This window comes from Lepisosteus platostomus, chromosome 15, assembly GCF_059453375.1.
Source record: "Lepisosteus platostomus isolate fLepPlt1 chromosome 15, fLepPlt1.hap1, whole genome shotgun sequence".
NCBI classification, from domain to species: domain Eukaryota; kingdom Metazoa; phylum Chordata; class Actinopteri; order Semionotiformes; family Lepisosteidae; genus Lepisosteus; species Lepisosteus platostomus.
This window is the reverse complement of record NC_142625.1, coordinates 1,569,538-1,589,826: the sequence shown is the minus strand read 5'-3', so window position 1 is coordinate 1,589,826 and position 20,289 is coordinate 1,569,538. Positions and strand designations below refer to the sequence as shown.

At 54.8% G+C, this 20,289-nt stretch overlaps 3 non-coding genes across 3 annotated transcripts; all 3 read right to left on the bottom strand.

Moving 5' to 3' along the window:
• Positions 1–3,364: 3,364 nt before the first annotated feature.
• Positions 3,365–3,557, bottom strand: LOC148647601 (U2 spliceosomal RNA). The gene has a single exon (XR_015926900.1). It is a non-coding gene; the product is annotated as a U2 spliceosomal RNA (small nuclear RNA).
• A 6,171-nt stretch (positions 3,558–9,728) lies between these two features.
• LOC148647600 (U2 spliceosomal RNA) lies at positions 9,729–9,916 on the bottom strand. The gene has a single exon (XR_015926969.1). It is a non-coding gene; the product is annotated as a U2 spliceosomal RNA (small nuclear RNA).
• Positions 9,917–16,061: 6,145 nt separating this feature from the next.
• On the bottom strand, positions 16,062–16,255 carry LOC148647599 (U2 spliceosomal RNA). The gene has a single exon (XR_015926845.1). It is a non-coding gene; the product is annotated as a U2 spliceosomal RNA (small nuclear RNA).
• Positions 16,256–20,289: the final 4,034 nt, after the last annotated feature.

Below are 20,289 nucleotides of genomic sequence, written 5' to 3'. Positions count from 1 at the left end.
TCATGTGGTCGGAGAACCACACCGGAATTGTCTGTCCGACCTGTGTCACTCCCCTCAGGGTGGTGAAGATATAGTCTAACCTCCGAAAGCGATCCTTGCCGTTGCTCCAGGTGTATTTTTTGGAGATTGGGCCAGAATTACTAAACCCGTCCTGTAACTTAAAATGAGCCACCAAATCTCTTAGGACTCGCGCCCCAGCTCCGTTAGTGTCACTGACATCGACGTTGAAATCCCCGCCCATAATCACAACTCTATTAGTGAAGAGTAAGGGCTCTATTTGTTTAACAAAGTCTGCTTGTAAGCGTCTTTCCGCAGGCCCGTACACTGCAATTAGACGCACTTTTAAACCACCCCACACCCCGTCAACCACCAACAATCGCCCCGGAACAACCGACAAAACCTCACCACACACAAAATTGGATATAGCACACAAAATCCCCACACCTGATGAGTGCACTCCCCCTATGCTCCACCAAGACTGACCGTTCTTCCATTCCTTCCTAAACCCAGAAATATCCTCCTGCGATCCTAAATGGACCTCCTGGAGGAAACAAAAGCCGAACTGATGTCTCGCGAGGTCTTCGAAGACACCAGTCCGCTTCACAGGGCTCCTCAAACCCCGAACATTTACCGAACAAACTATGCGGTTCATGTCGGGTCGTGGGGAGTATGAACCCTTCCCTTGCCATCCTGACTCACCTCAGGATTTTCTATCTCCCCTGATGTCACATCACTCTCTTCCCCACCAGACTGCTGCAAACTCCCCTCCCCCGAGGAAGATAACTCACTCACGGGATCCTTGGAGACTTGCAGGTGAGCAGATTTAACCATCTCCGCTGTACTCCCTGGCTCTGCTTCACTTTCCTCGCTAGTGGCCGGCGGCTCACCTTGTCCTGGAGGGATGGGTTCCTCGCTGACCACCATGTCTTCTGGTCCCTCAGGAGGGGCTGATGTTACCGGTGGTTCACCGCTCCCCACCTCAAGTACCCCCTCAGGGCCCCTCCCTCTAGCAGTTAACCTCCCAACTGCCTTCTTACTTTTCCGCCCTGCCGACCTTCCGGCACCTTCCTGTCGTTCCCCTACTAACACCAGGGGGTCGTCAGTTGCAACCACCTCCTTTCTACCCTCTTCCTCCGCCCCCTCTGAATCGCTGCCTAGTGTTTCTACCGGCAGCCCCTGAAAACGGTTCAGCATGCTTAGCCTAGCACGACGCAGGGTAGGACTCTTCGACCCCCTCCCTCCCTTCCTCTTAGCGGACCTGCTCAATACAGGGGACCAGCTTGGGGACTCGAGACCCCCCTCTGGAACCATATCGGCCCAGGACCTAGCTTCAGGTTGAGCAGTAACCGCCCCACCCGGCACCTCCCCATCTAACTCTGGTTTACCCTTATCTCCCTTTTTTGAAGACGCCTTAGTCCCAAAGAACATTACTGGACCTACAGATGGGCCCGGTACGTCCCGTTTTGGGACCTCTGAAGTGCCCTTCACAATAGCAGCAAAACTCTTCTGCCTCCTTGGGCACGAACGGTACACGTGGTCCATCGACCCGCACAGGTCACAGGTCAAAATCTGACCGCAGGTCTTGGCCTCATGTCCCGCTGCACCACACCTCCTGCACACTCCCCCTGGACAGTTTGCCGCTATATGCCCCACTTGTAGGCACTTTTTACAGGTCAAAGGTTGTCCTGGGTAGAACAAATAACCCCTATTAGATCCAATAGAAAAATAGGCTGGAGGGTGCAAAACGCCCTCTTCCCCCGATGGCTTAGGCCGAAGCCTAACCATATACCTCCTTCTCCCAGTACAGACATTCACAGAGTCTATCTCCTTACTCCCGGCGCCTTGAATGTCCACAAACCTAGATAGGAACGTCACCACATCACGTTCCGGCAACAGAGTATTAAATACGTGAATGGTGAGGGATCGTAACTCTCTCACAAACAAGGGCTCAGTGTAGAAACTGTTCAGAGGGGCATAGTTTTTTCCAAATTGGATCTTCTGCCATACAGACTCACAAAGTTTGTCTGATTCCATTGTCAAATCAAATATTCCTTTAGCAGGAAAGTCTTGTAGACTAGTAATCTCTTTTACTTGGATTCCCAGGGCACGAAACAAGACCTCCTTCTCGAACTTGTCACGGTTCTTCCAACTGGCCTTGTCTTCCGCCGTCTTCGCTACAAAGCGCACTGTACGCCGCATCTGACCCTCACGGGACAGAGGACGTCCAGCCGCCGAGTCGCGGGTCCACTCACCCGCCGCCGCCGTCGCCATCGCCGCCGCCGCCGCCATCCGGAAGCCCCACTTCGCCCTCTGGGCTCAACCCAGAGCGACTACCCGTGGTAGCTTTTGGATCCCCGGCCTCCTTCCTCCTCCGGTAAGGTTCTCCTCCGTCTCTCGGCTGGCTCTCCTTCTCCCTCCTCGCCGTCACCGCCCTCGTCTTCTTCCCCGCCGTCGTCCTCTCTTCCCCTGGCTTAGTCCTCTAGCCGCGGGCATGCCACGTGCTATTAGATCTAAGCCAAAAGGCCGAGAAGCGATGCCCACAAAGGCGCGGACCGACGCGCGGGCGTTCCGCTGGCGCACAGTGGCGCAGGCCGACTCCTCTGGAGCCCGGGACCCGCGCAGCTGCCGGCCTCCCTGCAGCCAGAGGCCTGCCGCGGGACTCTGCTCCCCCTCTCTCTTGCCTGCCTGCCTGCCTGCCTGCCTGCCTTCCTGCCAGTCCCGGGCGGGGGCCCTGCTCTTTGATCTTCTGTCAACGGCCCGACAACGACCGTAGCCGCAGGGGGCGCCAGCCGCCCGGCCTCCTTAGCTTAGGCCCCTCCCACCGGCAGCAGCTGCGCCCAACCGGCTGCAAGCGAAAGCCGAGCGCCAGCACCTGCGGGCAGAGGCAAGGGGCAGCTCTCTCTCGGGAGGGAGGGACGGGGACGCGCGCGCGCCTGCCTGCCTGCCTGCCGAAAAAAAAGAAAGAAAAGGTGGATATACTAAGTTTTTTGGAGGGAAAACGGCCAGCTGTCGAAAGGGGCCCGCCTGCAGGGACAGGGACGGACACGCAAGCAAGCAAGCAAGCAAGCAAGCAAGCAAGCAAGCAAGCAAGCCACGCCTGCCTCCCTGGGAAAAGGCTGAAAAACCTAAGTTTTTTGGAGGGAAAACGCACGGGAGCCGAAAAGGGGGCCGGCCTGCTTGCCCAGAGAGTCGAGACGCGGGAAAGCGCACAGAGGGAGCACGGGAACGGAGACGGGGAGGGGGAGGGGGAGAGAGAGACACACAGATGGACGAGAGACGAGACCCGATAAGAAGGAGCTCCAGTCCACTTCGCTTGCTTGCTCGCTCGCTAGCTAGCTACGTCTGTCTTTTCACCGCTGAGAGAAGGTGGTGCACCGCTCCCGGAGGCGCTGCAATACCGGGCCGATGCGTGGAGAGGACGGAGCAAGCTCCTGATCCAGCTCCCTGTTCCAAAAATCCGTTTAATATGTGGTCCCCCGATGGGGGACGTATCAGATATTAAACTGATAAGAACAGATTTTTTTTTTTTTTTTTTATTACAAAAGTACAAAAGTCAACAGAACAATGAACAGTACAAAATCACAACCCCAAAAGAAACAAACCCTTCCATCTCTCCTTGGCTTCAGCGAAACCCCACCTTGAGATATCCCATTTCACCCGTCTTGTTATATCAAACACAACTTTCCAAATAATAGAATCTGCTGTAACCTCCCTCCCATGTTCAACAAGTTCTTTCCGTGATGCCCAAATTTGAAACTTAACCAAACTAATCAATAACAAAAGTAAAAAATTACAGTTCCATTTCTTTGGCTTCGACACTCCTTTCATGACTGCCTTGCTTGTTGGCTTGAAAGTGTCTAAAACCCGGGCCCCCAACCATTCGCACCGTCCCCACACCTCCTGTGCAAACCAGCACCCCCAAAAGACATGCAGGACTGTTTCTGTTTCTGTACAGCTCGAGCGGGGACACTTGTCTTGCCTGGTCAAACCATGGCTGTGCAGGATCTCCCTCACTGGCAGGCGATTCCAGACGACCATCCAGTTAAGATCTTTGAGTCTGTTGTCGAGGCCTGCGGGCTGGATTTGTCTCCATGCTTCCTCGGTAACCCCGACCACTGCCGAATTCCCTTTCTCCGTTGCCAGCCTGTGTAGGGCCTTATGATCTAGCAACATTTGTCCCTCCCTGGCCTCTGGATGTTTCCTGATCCATTTGCATGCATGCGCGTAGTGTACGGGCAGTCGTTCCGCCTTAGGCGTTGTGTTAGACCATGGCACTAAATGTCTAATTGATGCCGCGAGCCAGAGCCTCATGAAATATACACAAGGATGGTCCGGATCACTACACAGTGTTTTGCACAGTCCTGCCACAAAAAGGGCATCCAGCTTGGCTGGCAGGTTAGGAACTGCCCTTCCGCCTTCTGTTATAGGCCTATACATATCCACACGGGAAATATACTCGTATCTCCCGCCCCAAATGAAGCGGAAGACGGCTCGCACCAAGTCCTGTCGAAGGCAAACTGGTAGTGGGAATACCCCTGCCAGGTGAAGTAACAGGGGTAACACGTCCACCTTAATGACCAGGACCTTTCCCGTATAGGAAAGGGACCTGGTCTGCCACAGTCCTAACTTCTGATTTACCTTCGACAGCTTGTGTTCCCAATTGGCCATAGCCGAATCACCCGTGTGGAAATGAACCCCCAAGATCTTTAAAGGGCCAGTTTCTAGAGGGAGGTCGCCGACTACATCTCGCCTGTCCTTCAAGTTCCCAAAGTATTTCACCGTGCACTTGGTCCTGTTTAAATAGGACCCCGTGCCGGTGGCCAGTTCTTCCAGGATCTGTAATACTCTGTGTAAACTTCTATCCGTGGTCAAAAACAGGGAAATGTCGTCAGCGTAGGCTGCGACCTTCACTTGTTCGCCCTTGCTGCCTGGGACTATTACTCCCTCAATGAGGGGGTCTGTGCGGATGGCGTGTAAGAGGGGCTCGGTGTACAGGACGTACAACAGGGGAGACAGGGGACACCCCTGCCTCACTCCGCGACCGACCGGTACCCCGGGGCCCAGATTCCCATTCACGCGCACCCTCGTTACAACGCCAGTATACAAGATCCTTATCCACCTCACAAACCCCTCACTCACTCCCAGGCTCCTCAGCACTTCCCATAGGAAAGCGTGGTGGACCCTGTCGAAGGCCTTACTTTGGTCGAGGCTTACCAGCATGAATTCCAGCCCTCGGTCCTCTACCCAGGCTATCGTGTCTCTGACGAGGTGGAGATTCCACGATATTCTTCGGCCGACAACACTGGACGTTTGGTCTCTACAGACCAGATCTGGCATAACCTTCCTCAGCCTCATGCCCAGTGCCCTGGCGAGGATCTTATAGTCTTATAGTATATACAGAGCAACTGGATCGGCCTCCAGTTTTCCAGATCTGCCTTGTCCCCTTTCTTATGGATTAGGGACAACACCCCGGTCTTCATTGTTGTCCCTAGTTCTCCGACCTGCAAAATTTCCTCGTAGACAACCATGAGCATAGGCCATAACTGATCCCAAAACACAACAAAGAAGTCTATGGGCAAACCATCAATGCCAGGGGCGGTCCCCCTTCGTAGCCCGACCATAGCCTCCTTCAGTTCTTGGGCCGTCAGAACCCCGTCCAGACCTTGGGCAAACTTGGCTCTTCCCTCAATGCCCTTCAACCAGACCTTCCATCGGCTCGAGTCCACTGGTGTTCACGCGAACAAAGACCTGTAGAAGTCGGAAGCGCACTCCACCATTTCAGGTACATCCGAGGTCACTGAACCATCAGCCCGGCGCAACGCTTCGAAACAGGTCTTAGACTGTCGCGCGCGAACCGAGCCGAAGAAGCGGGATGAGCATTTTTCATCGGTCTCGATAAGTTCACCCTTCAGTCTGAACAGGAAATCTTTGGCCCGTGCAGCCCAGATTTCTTGGAGACTATGCTTGATTTCTGCAGCCCGCTCTGCATTAAAGGTGCCGCCCCTGTTGAAAGCCACGTACAGGCCTTCTAGTTCTTTTTGTAGCCCTTCCAAAGCCTCTCTACCCCTAGACTTCTTCTGTTGACTATAGCTCATGGAGGCCCGAGCTACGGCCTTTTTGCAGGCCTCCCACCAGTGCACGGCCGACGGGAAACTCCACCTGTCCCTTTGGAAACGCTCCAGAACACTCGCTATCCGGGCTCGATATTCGGCCTCGGACAGGATTTGGGTATTAAGTTTCCAATTACTTGGTCTGAAACGGGATCCACCTAGAGACACGGTAGCCGACAACACCAGATGGTCTGAATACCAAACAGGAACCACCTGCCTCGACCGGGTCACCCCTCTTAGGGTGGTGAATATGTAATCGAGTCGCCTGAAGGAGTCCCGCCCATTGCTCCAAGTGTATGCCTTGGAGGCCGGCCCCGCTCCTTCGAAACAGTCCTGCAATTTGAAGTCCTTAATTAGCCCTTTCAGCACACGCACACCCGATCCTCTCACATCACGCACATCTATATTAAAATACCCTCCTAGTATTACCTGCCTGTTGGTAAATAAAAGCGGCTCGAGATCTTTAATAAAGCCCGCCTGTAGTCGTCTTTCGGCAGGCCCATATACTGCTATTAGCCTAACTTTCCTTCCCTCCCACACTCCATCTACCACTAGAATCCGGCCAGGGACCACCGAGTCGACCTCACTTGCTCTAAAGTTTGGGGTGCCGCAAAGTATCCCCACTCCTGAGGAGTGCACGCCTCCCACGCTCCACCAGGAGTCGCCATCTGACCAGTCCTTCTGGAAGTCCGAGACATCTTTCCTCGAACTCAGGTGGGCTTCCTGCACAAAATAAAAACTACAGCAACGTTCGGACAGGTCTTTGAAAACACTGGTTCTTTTGATTCTACTTTTCAGACCCCTGGCATTTATGGTGCAGAGAGTGCACTCCATGCGGATCAGGAAGAATGTTTTTACCTACTCCGGGCAAGTCAGGTAACCTGAAAGTTTTAGCGTCTTGAGTCGATCTACTGTTCAAATCTCATCAGATCTGGACTTCCCAAAGGACTCTCCCCCACCGTCATCTGGAAGTGCGGGGGTGTCGTTGGGGAGACAAAGCCGAGGAGGAACTCCTCTTCAGGGCGGGTCACCCCGCTGCATGGCAGGGACCCGCTTTCCTCTGAACTGCTCGACTCGTCATGTTCTTGCCCTCCAACTTCGCCAATCGCCGCCACCCCGACCGCTGGGTCTTGAGGTTGCGCGACAGAAACGGGGCCTTTACCAGCCCCACCTTCTTCTTCCCCTCCCTCTTCTTCCCTGCCTGCTTCTTCATCCATTAGAGACTCTTCCTGTTCCTCTTTCCCTTCCTCTCCTTCGCTGCTTGAATCTCCGGTGTCGTCATTTGACTCTTCGCTTCCACTTTCTGACCTCTCTTCCACTTCTCCGTTCTCTTCTAGAGCTTCCCCTCCCTCAGATTCCCGATCTGGCTGAATCACATCTTCTCCTTCCATAGCGTCATCATATACATCTTCCGAAGGTACATTTATTTCCCCCTCGGAAGATTGGGAAGTTTCCTTGGTTCGTTTCTCGTCTCCCCCTGCATCGTCCTCGTCTGAAACCTCCAGGTGTCTTTTCTTCTTCTTCTTTTTCCTTTCCACAGCAGTCCAGCCATTGTCCGGGGAACCCTCTTCTGGAACTGTCTTCACCTCCTCTGCCGGATCCTGTGCTCCGGGCACCGGCCCTGGGATTGACTCCCGCCTTTGTGCTGTGTCCTGCGCGCCTCGTCTGTCGTCCCGGTGAGTACTTGGTTCACCTACCCCTTGCTGTTCTTTTGGTACTCTAGGTTGCTCAGGTTTCCCGGACACCATGGATGCAAAACTACGTGTTTTCCTGGGGCATACCCTATACAAATGTCCAGACTCCCCACACAAGTTGCACAGCTGCTGATAAGTGCAAACTACAGCCACATGTCCCGTGCGGCCACACCGTCTGCAGACCTCGGTGCTGCATTCCGCTGCCAGATGACCCTCCTGTCCACACCTCCGACACGTCTGTGGCTGTCCAGAGTATATAAGATAACCCCTATTAGGTCCGATGGTGAAGTTGGCTGGGGGGTGTAGCACACCTCCGGGTGCTGTTGGGCATTGCCGTAACCTCACCAGGTACCTCCTCTTAAAGGTCCAAATTCTTTCTTCATCCACCACCTTCTGGCCGCCTCCCTGAACATCAACATATCTACGAAGGAAGGTGACAATATCGGGCTCCGGTACATGGGGATTATACATGTGAGCAATCATGGAACGTAGTTCTCGTGCGAATAAGGGTTCGATATAAAACTTTGCCAATGGCTCTTCATCCTTCTTCTTTTCAGCCTCGTACCACATCCTAGAGCATTCTTCATCAGAAGTGAGCGTCACATCAAAGGTATACCTAGACTGAAAATCTTGTACTCCTAAAATATTTTTCCACTCAACCTTCAGTGCCTGAAACAAGATCTTTCTTTCGAAGTGCCCTCTATTCATCCATTCAATATGATCTTCTGCATTCTTCAAAACGAAGCGCACCGTGCGGCTCATCTGCCCCTCACGGGACAGAGGCCGCCCGGCCGCCGAATAAGAAGGCAACTCACCCGGAGTCACCGTTGTCGCCATCCGGAGAGTCCCACCTTCACCCCCTGAGCACAACCCAGAGCGGCTCCAGTGGAGCCTCAGGTCTTCCTGGACGCTGCTGTCTTCTCCGGGGCTCCTCTTCTCGCTGCCTTCCTCTGGGAAAAGTTGTTCCTTCCGGTAAGGTTTCCCCCCTCTTCTTCCTCCGCCTTTCTCGTCCTCTGGGAAGTCCTCTGACCGCGGTCATGCCACGCATCAGACGATCTTGGCCAAAAGGCCGAGAAGCGATGCCCACAAAGGCGCGGACCGACGCGCGGGCGTTCCGCTGGCGCACAGTGGCGCAGGCCGACTCCTCTGGAGCCCGGGACCCGCGCAGCTGCCGGCCTCCCTGCAGCCAGAGGCCTGCCGCGGGACTCTGCTCCCCCTCTCTCTTGCCTGCCCGCCTGCCTTCCTGCCAGTCCCGGGCGGGGGCCCTGCTCTTTGATCTTCTGTCAACGGCCCGACAACGACCGCAGCCGCAGGGGGCGCCAGCCGCCCGGCCTCCTTAGCTTAGGCCCCTCCCACCGGCAGCAGCTGCGCCCAACCGGCTGCAAGCGAAAGCCGAGCGCCAGCACCTGCGGGCAGAGGCAAGGGGCAGCTCTCTCTCGGGAGGGAGGGAGGGACGGGGACGCGCGCGCACACACGCCTGCCTGCCTGCCGAAAAAAAAGAAAGAAAATGTGGATATACTAAGTTTTTTGGAGGGAAAACGCCCAGCTGTTGAAAGGGGCCCGCCTGCAGGGACGGGGACGGACACGCACGCACGCACGCAAGCAAGCAAGCAAGCAAGCAAGCAAGCAAGCAAGCCACGCCTGCCTCCCTGGGAAAAGGCTGAAAAACCTAAGTTTTTTGGAGGGAAAACGCACGGGAGCCGAAAAGGGGGCCGGCCTGCTTGCCCAGAGAGTCGAGACGCGGGAAAGCGCACAGAGGGAGCACGGGAACCGAGAGGGCGAGAGAGAGACAGAACACAGAGACACACAGATGGGGGACGAGGGACGAGACCCGAGAAGAAGGAGCTCCAGTCCACTTCGCTTGCTTGCTTGCTCGCTCGCTAGCTAGCTAGCTACCTACGTCTGTCTTTTCACCGCTGAGAGAAGGTGGTGCACCGCTCCCGGAGGCGCTGCAATACCGGGCCGATGCGTGGAGAGGACGGAGCAAGCTCCTGATCCAGCTCCCTGTTCCAAAAATCCGTTTAATATGTGGTCCCCCGATGGGGGACGTATCAGATATTAAACTGATAAGAACAGATTTTTTTTTTTTTTTTTTTTGAGTTAAAAAACAGTCACACCACACCCACAACTACCCAGTCACTACCACCCTACACAAACATTCCTCTAAAGTCCCGTGCACAGTTCCTTCCAACGCTCTTTTGCTGCATCAAATCCCCATTTCAAAATGTCCCATCTCACTCTCCTCGCTATTTCCTCTTCTATTCTCCTCAGAATCCCCGAAGCTGGCTTTTCCACTCCGTGCGTTATCAGCTCTGTCCGCGCATCCCACAAAAAGGCCTTGGCTAGACTGATGAGAAGCCATAGGAGAAATTTCCGGTTCCATGCTCGCACTCCCGGTAGTCCCTTCATGATAGCTGTTCTCGTTACAGGGGAATCGGGGCTTACCTGGGTGAAGAGGGTCCTGCACGAGCTCCAGACTCTCTGGGCGAAACCACACTCCCAAAAAACGTGACTCACTGTCTCCTCCCTCGCACAGCCGTGTCGCGGGCACAGGCTCTGATGTGATAGCCCGTGCGCATGCATCACTGCCCTGACTGTCATACGACCCCATACGCCGAGCCAATTCAAGTCTTTAAGTTTATTGTCCAGCCCTTTTGGCTGGACCTGTTGCCAGATAGTACTGGACACACCCGGGATCGCTGGTTTTTCTGCTGTCATCACGATCTTGTAGCTCAACCTGTGGTTCAGGGAGCACAGTCCCTCCTTTACCTCCGGATGTGCCCGCAGCCACCGTACCGCGTGGCGGTAGTGCAATGGCAGCCGCTCGGCTTTAGGGGTCGTGTTGGACCAGACAGTCAGGTGTCGCATGCTTGCCGTGAGCCAAAGGCTCACAAACCGACTGCACAGATGGGGTGGGTTCTCGTGCAGGACCGTACATAGGCTCGCCACGAAGGCACAGTCCAGCTTCGCCGGGAAATCAAGGATCGCTCGTCCCCCTTCGGCCAGAGGCCTGCACATGTCAGACCTCTTGATCCTCTCATAAGTATGTCCCCAGACGAAGCTGAAAATAGCCCTTACCAGCTCTTTCCTCCGCCTGATAGGTAGGGGGTACACTACCGCCAGGTGGAGTAGCAGAGGCAGGATCTCCGACTTCAGCACCAGCGCTTTCCCAATCCAGGTTAGTGATCTTGATTGCCAAAGGCCTAGCTTCCGGTTGGTCTTCCGGAACCTGGCCTCCCAGTTAAGGCTCACGGGGTCCTCGGTGTAGAAACTGACTCCCAAGATCTTCACCGGTCCATCTGTCAAGGTCAGCCCACCAAAGTCCCTCGGTGCGCTTGGCCAGGTCCCAAATACCTTCACTAGGCTTTTAGCCCTGTTCAGTCGAGCGCCGGTGCCCTTGGAGAAATCCTCCACGATGCTGAGAGCTCTCCCCAAGCCCCTCTCGGAGCTCAGGAAGAGCGTGACGTCGTCAGCATACGCGGCGATCTTCGCCACCTGCCCACTTCCGCCTGGCACTGGGATCCCGTCCACCTCCGGATCTCTCCTCAGCCGGTCTAGGAGGAGCTCTATAAAGATGACATATAACAGAGGCGAAAGGGGACAGCCCTGTCGCACACCACACCGCACTGGAATACGCTCACCTAGGGCTCCATTGACACATACCCGGGATGCCACTCCGTTGTAAAGGGTCTGAATCCAGCCGACAAACTGGTCCGGCAGACCCTTCCTCTTCAGGAGTGCCCACAGAATTCCATGATGAACCCGGTCAAAGGCCTTAGTCTGGTCCAGGCTCACCAGCAGGAGTGGCAGGCCTCTATCTTCCACCCAAGCGATGACATCACGGATCAGCTGCAGGGTCCAGCTGATCTTACGGCCTGCCACACCACACGTCTGGTCAGCCTTCACCAAGGCCGGCATCACTGCTCTCAGGCGGCCGCCCAGCACCCTGGCCAAGAGCTTGTAATCTGTGCACAGGAGCTGAATCGGCCGCCAGTTACCCAGGTCTGTCTTGTCTCCTCCCTTGTGGATCAGGGAGATGATGCCGATCTTCATAGTAGGCCCGAGTCCATCACGGTCCAACACCTCGTTGAACACCTGCACCAGGAACGTCTCCAGATGGTCCCAAAAGGCGAGGTAGAACTCTGTCGGCAGACCGTCAATGCCAGGGACAGTGCCCTTCCTCATACCCAGCAAGGCAGATCTAATCTCTGCCCCTGACACTGCCCCGCACAGTGCAGCGGGGTCGTCTACCGTCCTCTCCACCCCGCCTAGGATCCCATTCCTGATGCTGGGGTCGGTCTCCTTTTCATCAAACAAGGCATTATAGTACTCTGTGGCGCACTCCAACATCCCGGGTATGTCAGTGGCTACAGACCCGTCTGCCTTCCGAACGCCCTCAAAGAAGCTGCGTTCTTGCTGCCTCCTCACAGCGCCGAAGAACTGGGCTGAGCAAGTTTCGTCACTTTCCCTCCAGACTCCCCTCAATCTGAAAAGGAAATCCCTGGCCCACTGCAGCCACTTACCCCTAAGCAGGCTCCTGATCTGAGCGACCCGCTCGCCGTTGAAGGCGCCCCCCTGGTTCAGTTGTGCGTATAGTGCTTCCAGCTCTTCCTGAAGTTTAGTGCACTGGTGTTCGTCTAAGCTTCGGCGGATCTTACAGTACCTCTTCGTCACAACCGAGATGGTACGCTTGCACGACTCCCACCAGTACACTGCCGATCTGAAGGCCTTCCTCCTCTCCTCGTAGTCACTGAGCACTGTAATGATCTTCCTCCGATATCTCGCCTCCTGCAGAACTTGCCTGTTCAGCTTCCAGTAGCCTGCCTGGAAGCGGGGGTCCTCGACACCGAAGGAGACCATTAGCACATGATGATCTGAAAACCAGGTGGGTGTCACTTGCCTGCTTAGGGTTGCCCAGTTTGCTGTGGTGAGAACGTAATCCAGGCGTCTGAAGGTTCCCCTTCCGTTATCCCACGTGTGGTGTGCGACGTCGCGAAACCCATCCCTCAGGCCAAAACTTGTGATCAGAGACTGAAGCAAGTGGACGCCCTCGCCGTGTGCGTCCCCCAGGTCGATGTTAAAGTCTCCGCCAATGATCAGCTCCCTGTTCGTGTACAACAGGGGCTCCAGATCTCTCAGGAAGGCACCCTGCTGCCGTCTGTCTGCCGGGGCATACACTGCAAGCAGTCTGGTCTTAACTCCTCTCCGGGTCCCGTCAACCACCAACAGACGTCCGGGGACCACTGAGCTGACCACCTGAGCGGAGAAACCTGGGGAACCACACACGATGCCCACGCCGGAGGAGTTTACCCCCCCAACGCTCCACCACGAGGGCCCCTGCGTCCACTCCTTCTGGAAGAGCTTCACGTCCTCTTGGTCCTTAAGATGGGCCTCCTGCACGAAACAAATATCAAACCGCCTTTGGGACAGGTCTCGGAAGACTCCAACCCTCTTCACCTGATTCCGCAGTCCCCTCACGTTAGCCGTGGCTACTGTGAAGGTCATTACGGCTCTAGGTTGCTGTCACTCTCCATTCCCCCGTCAGGGCTAGAGCTAGACAGGTGCTCTACCCCTGTTGTACTTCCCAAGCTTTCGCTGTCTGAATCGCCCATAAGGCCGATCGCTGGAACCGGGCTCACGCCTGGCCCCACGCAAAAGCTCGGGTCGGGGTCGGGGTCGGGTCTCAGACTCGGGTCATAAGCAGGCCCAGGGTCTAAATCGGGCCCGGGGTCGGGATCAAGGCCGGTGTCAAGGACAATGCCGGGCGTACTGGGCTGGCAGATCGTCATCGGGCTCCCCTCATCCTCAGTCGTTTGTCGGGCCGGGAGTGAGCCCCAAGCCACTCTCCCGGCTCCCTGCCCCGGGGGGAGAGTACCTGCACTGCTCTCTGGCTCCTGGTCACTCTGAACTGGCTCCGGCTCAGCTTCCTCTTCCATCTCCTCCTGGTCCTCCACAAACTCCTGGTCCACCACCACCTCCGGGCGGCGACCCCCGGACCTCTTCTTCTTCTTGTCCTCCGACTCTGTCTGTCCCTTACCAGCCTGCGCCCGTTTCCTCGATCGAACCATCGCCACAGGCGCCCGATATGTCGTCCCCTCCTCATCTGCCGGCTCCGGTGCTGCAGATGTCTCAGCTTCCGCCGAAACAGGTCCTTCCTTTACGACGTCTGCCCAGGTCCCTGTACCTTGCTCAATGTCCCGCGATGGTCCTTCCTGTGGCTCTTCCTCACTCTCCTGCCGTCGCGCCTTCCCTTTCCCCTTCCGTCTCGGCCTCCCTACCGTCTGCCACTCGTTCTCCTCCACCCCTTTTCCAGGGACTCCTTTGGCTTTGGCCTGGCCGTCCTCTCCACCGTCTCCCGCTTCGCCGTCCTCTGCTCCGCTCTCCCCTGCTGCCAGGCCCACACCTTCATAGAAATCCTTGTTAAAATCGGCATTCCTACGACGGCAGTCCCGGTACAAATGTCCAGTGACGCCACACAGCGAACATTCTTTAATTGGGCAATATCGCGTTTCATGACCCCGTTTGTTGCACTTCCTGCACTCAGTCACCTTACAATCCGCCTCCCGGTGTCCATACTCCCGACACTTGCGACAGAAGACCGGCTGGTTCCCGTAGTACAAGTACCCCCTACCTGTTCCAATTGCGAAGGTGGCAGGCGGGTGGGCGAGTCCTCCCGGGGACCTGGGGTCCTTCCGCAGCTCAACGCGGTATTGCCTCTTCCCTGTCCAGACCCTACGCCGATCTATAATGAGCCTCGGCGGCTCCTGGACTTCCACATAGCGACGGAGAAAGGTGGTGACATCACAATCCGGCATAAAGGGATCAAACATGTGTAGGATCACCATCCTTTCGTTGTCGCTCTGCAACCCCACACACTTATAATTCTTTAGCTTACCATCCCGTTGAGCCGCGATTACCTGCTCCGTAGCATGGTGGTGTCCCTTCTCCGTCACAAAGGAGAGATCCATGAACCGCAGCACCCGATTCCCCTGTAAACATTTAATTTCCGCGACGTCTAGCTGCAGAATACCGAACAGTACCTCTTCCTCGAAGGCATCCCTTCCCGGCATCTCACCATCCGCCGTCCAAATGAAGCGGATGGTTCTACGGATGTTGGGACCCTCCTCCGCCTTCCTCGCTGCCCCAGGGTCCGCAGCCATCACAACGCAGCTTTTTCGGCTGCCGAAGCAGCCTACTCACCACAGCCGGGGTCCAAAAACGTCCAATCCAAATCGCAATCCAACCGTAATCCAAGTGAAATCCAAGGTCCAAAATCCAGGCAATCCAAAGGCGCAGTCCTCTCTGGCAGTCTCCTCTCCGGCGTTCTCTTCACGGTCTTCTGGAGTTCCCTCGGCCGCGGTCAAGCCACGTACCAAGATCGCAGCCAAAAGGCCGAGAAGCGATGCCCACAAAGGCGCGGACCGACGCGCGGGCGTTCCGCTGGCGCACAGTGGCGCAGGCCGACTCCTCTGGAGCCCGGGACCCGCGCAGCTGCCGGCCTCCCTGCAGCCAGAGGCCTGCCGCGGGACTCTGCTCCCCCTCTCTCTTGCCTGCCCGCCTGCCTTCCTGCCAGTCCCGGGCGGGGGCCCTGCTCTTTGATCTTCTGTCAACGGCCCGACAACGACCGCAGCCGCAGGGGGCGCCAGCCGCCCGGCCTCCTTAGCTTAGGCCCCTCCCACCGGCAGCAGCTGCGCCCAACCGGCTGCAAGCCAAAGCCGAGCGCCAGCACCTACGGGCAGAGGCAAGGGGCAGCTCTCTCTCGGGAGGGAGGGAGGGACGGGGACGCGCGCGCACACACGCCTGCCTGCCTGCCTGCCGAAAAAAAAGAAAGAAAAGGTGGATATACTAAGTTTTTTGGAGGGAAAACGCCCAGCTGTCGAAAGGGGCCCGCCTGCAGGGACGGGGACGGACACACACGCAAGCAAGCAAGCAAGCAAGCAAGCAAGCAAGCAAGCAAGCAAGCAAGCCACGCCTGCCTCCCTGGGAAAAGGCTGAAAAACCTAAGTTTTTTGGAGGGAAAACGCACGGGAGCCGAAAAGGGGGCCGGCCTGCTTGCCCAGAGAGTCGAGACGCGGGAAAGCGCACAGAGGGAGCACGGGAACCGAGAGGGCGAGAGAGAGAGACAGAACACAGAGACACACAGATGGGGGACGAGGGACGAGACCCGAGAAGAAGGAGCTCCAGTCCACTTCGCTCGCTCGCTCGCTCGCTCGCTCGCTCGCTAGCTACCTACGTCTGTCTTTTCACCGCTGAGAGAAGGTGGTGCACCGCTCCCGGAGGCGCTGCAATACCGGGCCGATGCGTGGAGAGGACGGAGCAAGCTCCTGATCCAGCTCCCTGTTCCAAAAATCCGTTTAATATGTGGTCCCCCGATGGGGGACGTATCAGATATTAAACTGATAAGAACAGATTTTTTTTTTTTTGTTTTTTATTACAAAGTACAAAAGATACAGAACAAATCCATCACCCCGGTGCACCAATTTACAGTGATAAAGCAATCAATCCCTTCCACCTTTCCTTCGCAGCCGAAAAACCCCAACGCAAAACATCCCGTTTAACCCTCCCTCCAATATCAGACCTAATCCTCCCCACCACCTCTCTACTGGAGGTAAAAACCCCATGCTTGACAATTTCATCCCTGGATGACCAGATCTGAAACTTAATAACACTAATCATTAACCAAAACAGAAAATTCACATTCCATCTCTTCACCCCTGAAACCCCCCTCATAACCAACCTGTAAGACAAGACAAAATCCGTTGAAACCAAAAAACACAAAGAAACACACTGAGACCATACATCCCTAGAAAAAGAACACTCCCAAAGAGCGTGCCTTATGGATTCTCCCTCCGTACAATTAAGCCTGGGACATAAGGGCTGCCTCGAGAGGCCATGCCTACACAAGGTTTCCCGCACTGCCAACCTATCCCACAACCCAAGCCAATTCAAATCACAAAGCCGATTATCTAAGCCGCGCGGTTGAATCCTTGCCCATGTCTCCTGAGAGACCCCCACCACTGCCTGGGTCTCCTTCTGTACAATTAGAGCGTACATGCGACGATGGTCTAAAACAATTTCTCCGCTCTTAACTTCGGGATGCGTCCTCACCCATGTCGCAGCATGCCTATAATGCCCCGGGAGCCTTTCCGCCTTGGGAGTGGTATTAGACCACACCACAAGATGTCGCATTTTCTGTGCAAACCAAAGCATGACAAAGAACCTACACGGATGGGCCTCAGGCGCGCGCAGCAGTGTGCAGAGCCGAGCCACAAACAGGCAATCTAACTTCAGTGGTATATTGGGGACATCCCGGCCACCGTCCTCCACTGCTCTGTACATGTCAGCCCTTTTCACGTATTCATACCTCCCCCCCCACATGAATCTAAACACCGCTCTCACCACCAATCTACGGAAGCACACCGGCAAGGGGAAAACCTCTGCCAGATGCAACAGCAGGGGTAAAATATCAACCTTTAGGACCAGAACTTTCCCTTTAAAAGAAAGTGACCTCCGACTCCATTGACCGAGCTTCTGATTCATCTTCTGCAAACGATGTTCCCAGTTTAGGACTGCGGAGTTCCCTGAATCAAACCAAACTCCCAGTATCTTCACAGGCCCGTTAACCACCGGTAATCCTCCAATCTCATGTCTCCGGTCCGTCCAGGCACCGAAAAGCTTGACAGTACTCTTATTAGTGTTTAGCGCAGCCCCTGTTCCTGCCGCAAAATCCTGAACCACCGATAGAACCCTATCTAAACACCGATCAGAGGTTAAAAACAACGAAACATCATCCGCGTAGGCAGCGACTTTTATGCGCAACCCGTCGCTCCCAGGCACCAACATTCCCTCTATTGCCGAGTCACTGCGAATTTTCCTCAGTAACGGTTCAATGAATAAAACATATAATAAAGGGGACAGGGGGCAGCCCTGCCTCACTCCACGCTGGACCACCAGGTTCTCCCCTAATCTGCCATTAATACACACCCGGGAAATTGCCCCCTTATAGAGCGTCTGCAGCCACGTTACAAAAGTCTTTCCACAGCCCATCTTACTTAACGCCTCCCATAAAAACCCATGATGGACTCTGTCGAATGCTTTATTTTGATCAAGATTGACCAACATGAGGGAAAGGCCCCTGTCTTGCACCCACTCCACCACATCTCTAATCAACGACAAGTTCCATCCGATCTTCCGGCCTTCTACCCCACATGTCTGATCTACACCTACTAGGGACCCCATCGCAGTTCGCAGACGCCTCCCTAAAACCCGAGCTAATATTTTATAATCCGTACACAATAATTGGATCGGTCTCCAGTTTTCAAGGTCCTTTCTGTCGCCCTTTTTATATAGGAGAGTAATGACACCCGTCCTCATAGTCCCGCCTAACCCATTCCCACTGAGCACCTCTTTAAAAACCTCCAACAAAAGCGGCTCTAGTGAAACCCAAAAGGCTCTGTAAAATTCTATTGGCAACCCATCTATCCCGGGAACTGCTCCTTTCTTTAAACCCAACATTGCCTCTCGGAGCTCCATGGCACTTACTTCCTGTTCCAGCTCGGTAGCCTCAGACAGATGTGCAAGATCTTCTAAAAAACTATCTTTCTCCTTCTGTCTCACTTCCTTTTCTGAAAAGAGACTTCTATAAAAATTTGAAGCATAGGCCAGCATCTCCTTTACCTCACTCGTAGTTGTACCGTTGTCTATTTTGAGCTCTGAAAAAAAGACCTTCTCCTGCCTTGACCTGACCGAGCCAAAAAAGTGAGCTGAGCACTTCTCCTCATTCTCTAGAATAACTCCTCTTAGACGAAAAAGGAAGCCCTTGGCCCTTTTTTGCCAAGCCTCCTTTAGTCTCTTCCGCAACTCTGCTGCTCTTTCCGCGCAAAAGGAGCCCCCACGATTAAAATCAACATAGACCAACTCCAATTCCTTCTGCAGGGCATTCAACACCTTCCTCTCCTCCCAGCGCCTTTTCCTGCAGTATTTAATAGAAAGACGCGCTACAGATCGTTTAAAACTCTCCCACGCCTCTATTTTAGAACCAAAAGAAGGAAATGTATTCTTAAAGCTGTCTATGTAATCCAAAATTAAAAGACGGTACCCAATCTCATCCAGAACGGACACATTAAGCTTCCAATAATTTGACCGAAAGCCAGAATCCCCTAATTCAAAGGACGCCGCTAAAACCCAGTGATCAGAAAACCACACAGGAGAGGCTGCCAAACTAACTTTTTTAGCCTTAAGGGAAGAAAAAATATAATCTAATCTTCTGCAGTGCCCCCTGCTGTTCTGCCAAGTAAAGTTTCTAAGACCACTATTAAAATCCTTGAAAACATCCAAAAGATGGAAATTCTCTACCAACTCCTTAAGGCTTCGCACTCCCCCTCCTTGCGGGTCAGATAAATCGATGTTAAAATCCCCCCCCATTACAATCTCTCTATTTGTGAAAAGCCATGGCTCCAGATCTTTTATAAATGTTGCTTGGAGGGCCCTCTCGGCAGGGGCATACACACCGATCAGACGCACCCTAGCAGACCACCAGCTTCCGTCAACCACCAGAAGGCGTCCAGGCACAACCGAGGTTATTTCAGTGGCCTGAAACCCCCGGTCTCCACACAGAATTCCAACACCTGACGAGTGGACACCGCCCACACTCCACCACGACGCACCTTTCTTCCACTCATCTGTAAACTTCGTTACATCACTCGGACCTTGCAAATGTACCTCCTGCAAAAAGCAGAAGGCTGGGTTCAGGTCACTTAAGTAACTAAAAACAGCGTGCCGTTTAACATCACACCTTAACCCACGCACATTACTTGAACAGATTTTTTTAAGCCTCATTTACACAGTTTTGTCATTTCTTCCCCATCAAGTCCGCGAACAAAGCATCATAACCAGGACTCCCCGCCTCACTTTCCCCACTGGGCGTCTGGAACGGCCCAGGTGTCACTGGGGACATAACCTCAAGGTCAAAAAGGCCCTCAGGGTCTGTAACCCCACTGGGGTCCAACGTCCCGCCACTCTCTGAAATGCCTGCACTAGAGTCAATCAAAGCTCCCCCAACACAGCCATCGTTCACTTCCCCTACCGCCTCCGGCGGGTCGGGGGGGACTCGCTCCTTCTCATGCTCCACCACCGCCTCCTCTCTCTCATCACCACCCGAGACCGTCTTCTCCCTCTCTGGCACCTTGGGTTTCGGGTCCTCTGTCACCTCGCTGGACTCCTCACTTTCTTCGGACCTTTCACCATCATTGTCCATGTCATCATCACTCACCACCTCCTCCCTCTCGCCTACCATGGGGACTTCGTTCTCCTCCTCCGAACTCTCAGAGTCTGTCGAGGCCCCACCCTCTTCAGAGTGCACGCCCTCCTCCGAGGATGATGATGCTTCCTTTGACCTCTTCTCCTCGAGCCCAGTGCAGTCCTCTTCGCAGGCCTCCCGATCTCTCTTCTTCTTTCTCCGCTTTCCTGTAACCGTCTCCCAGCCT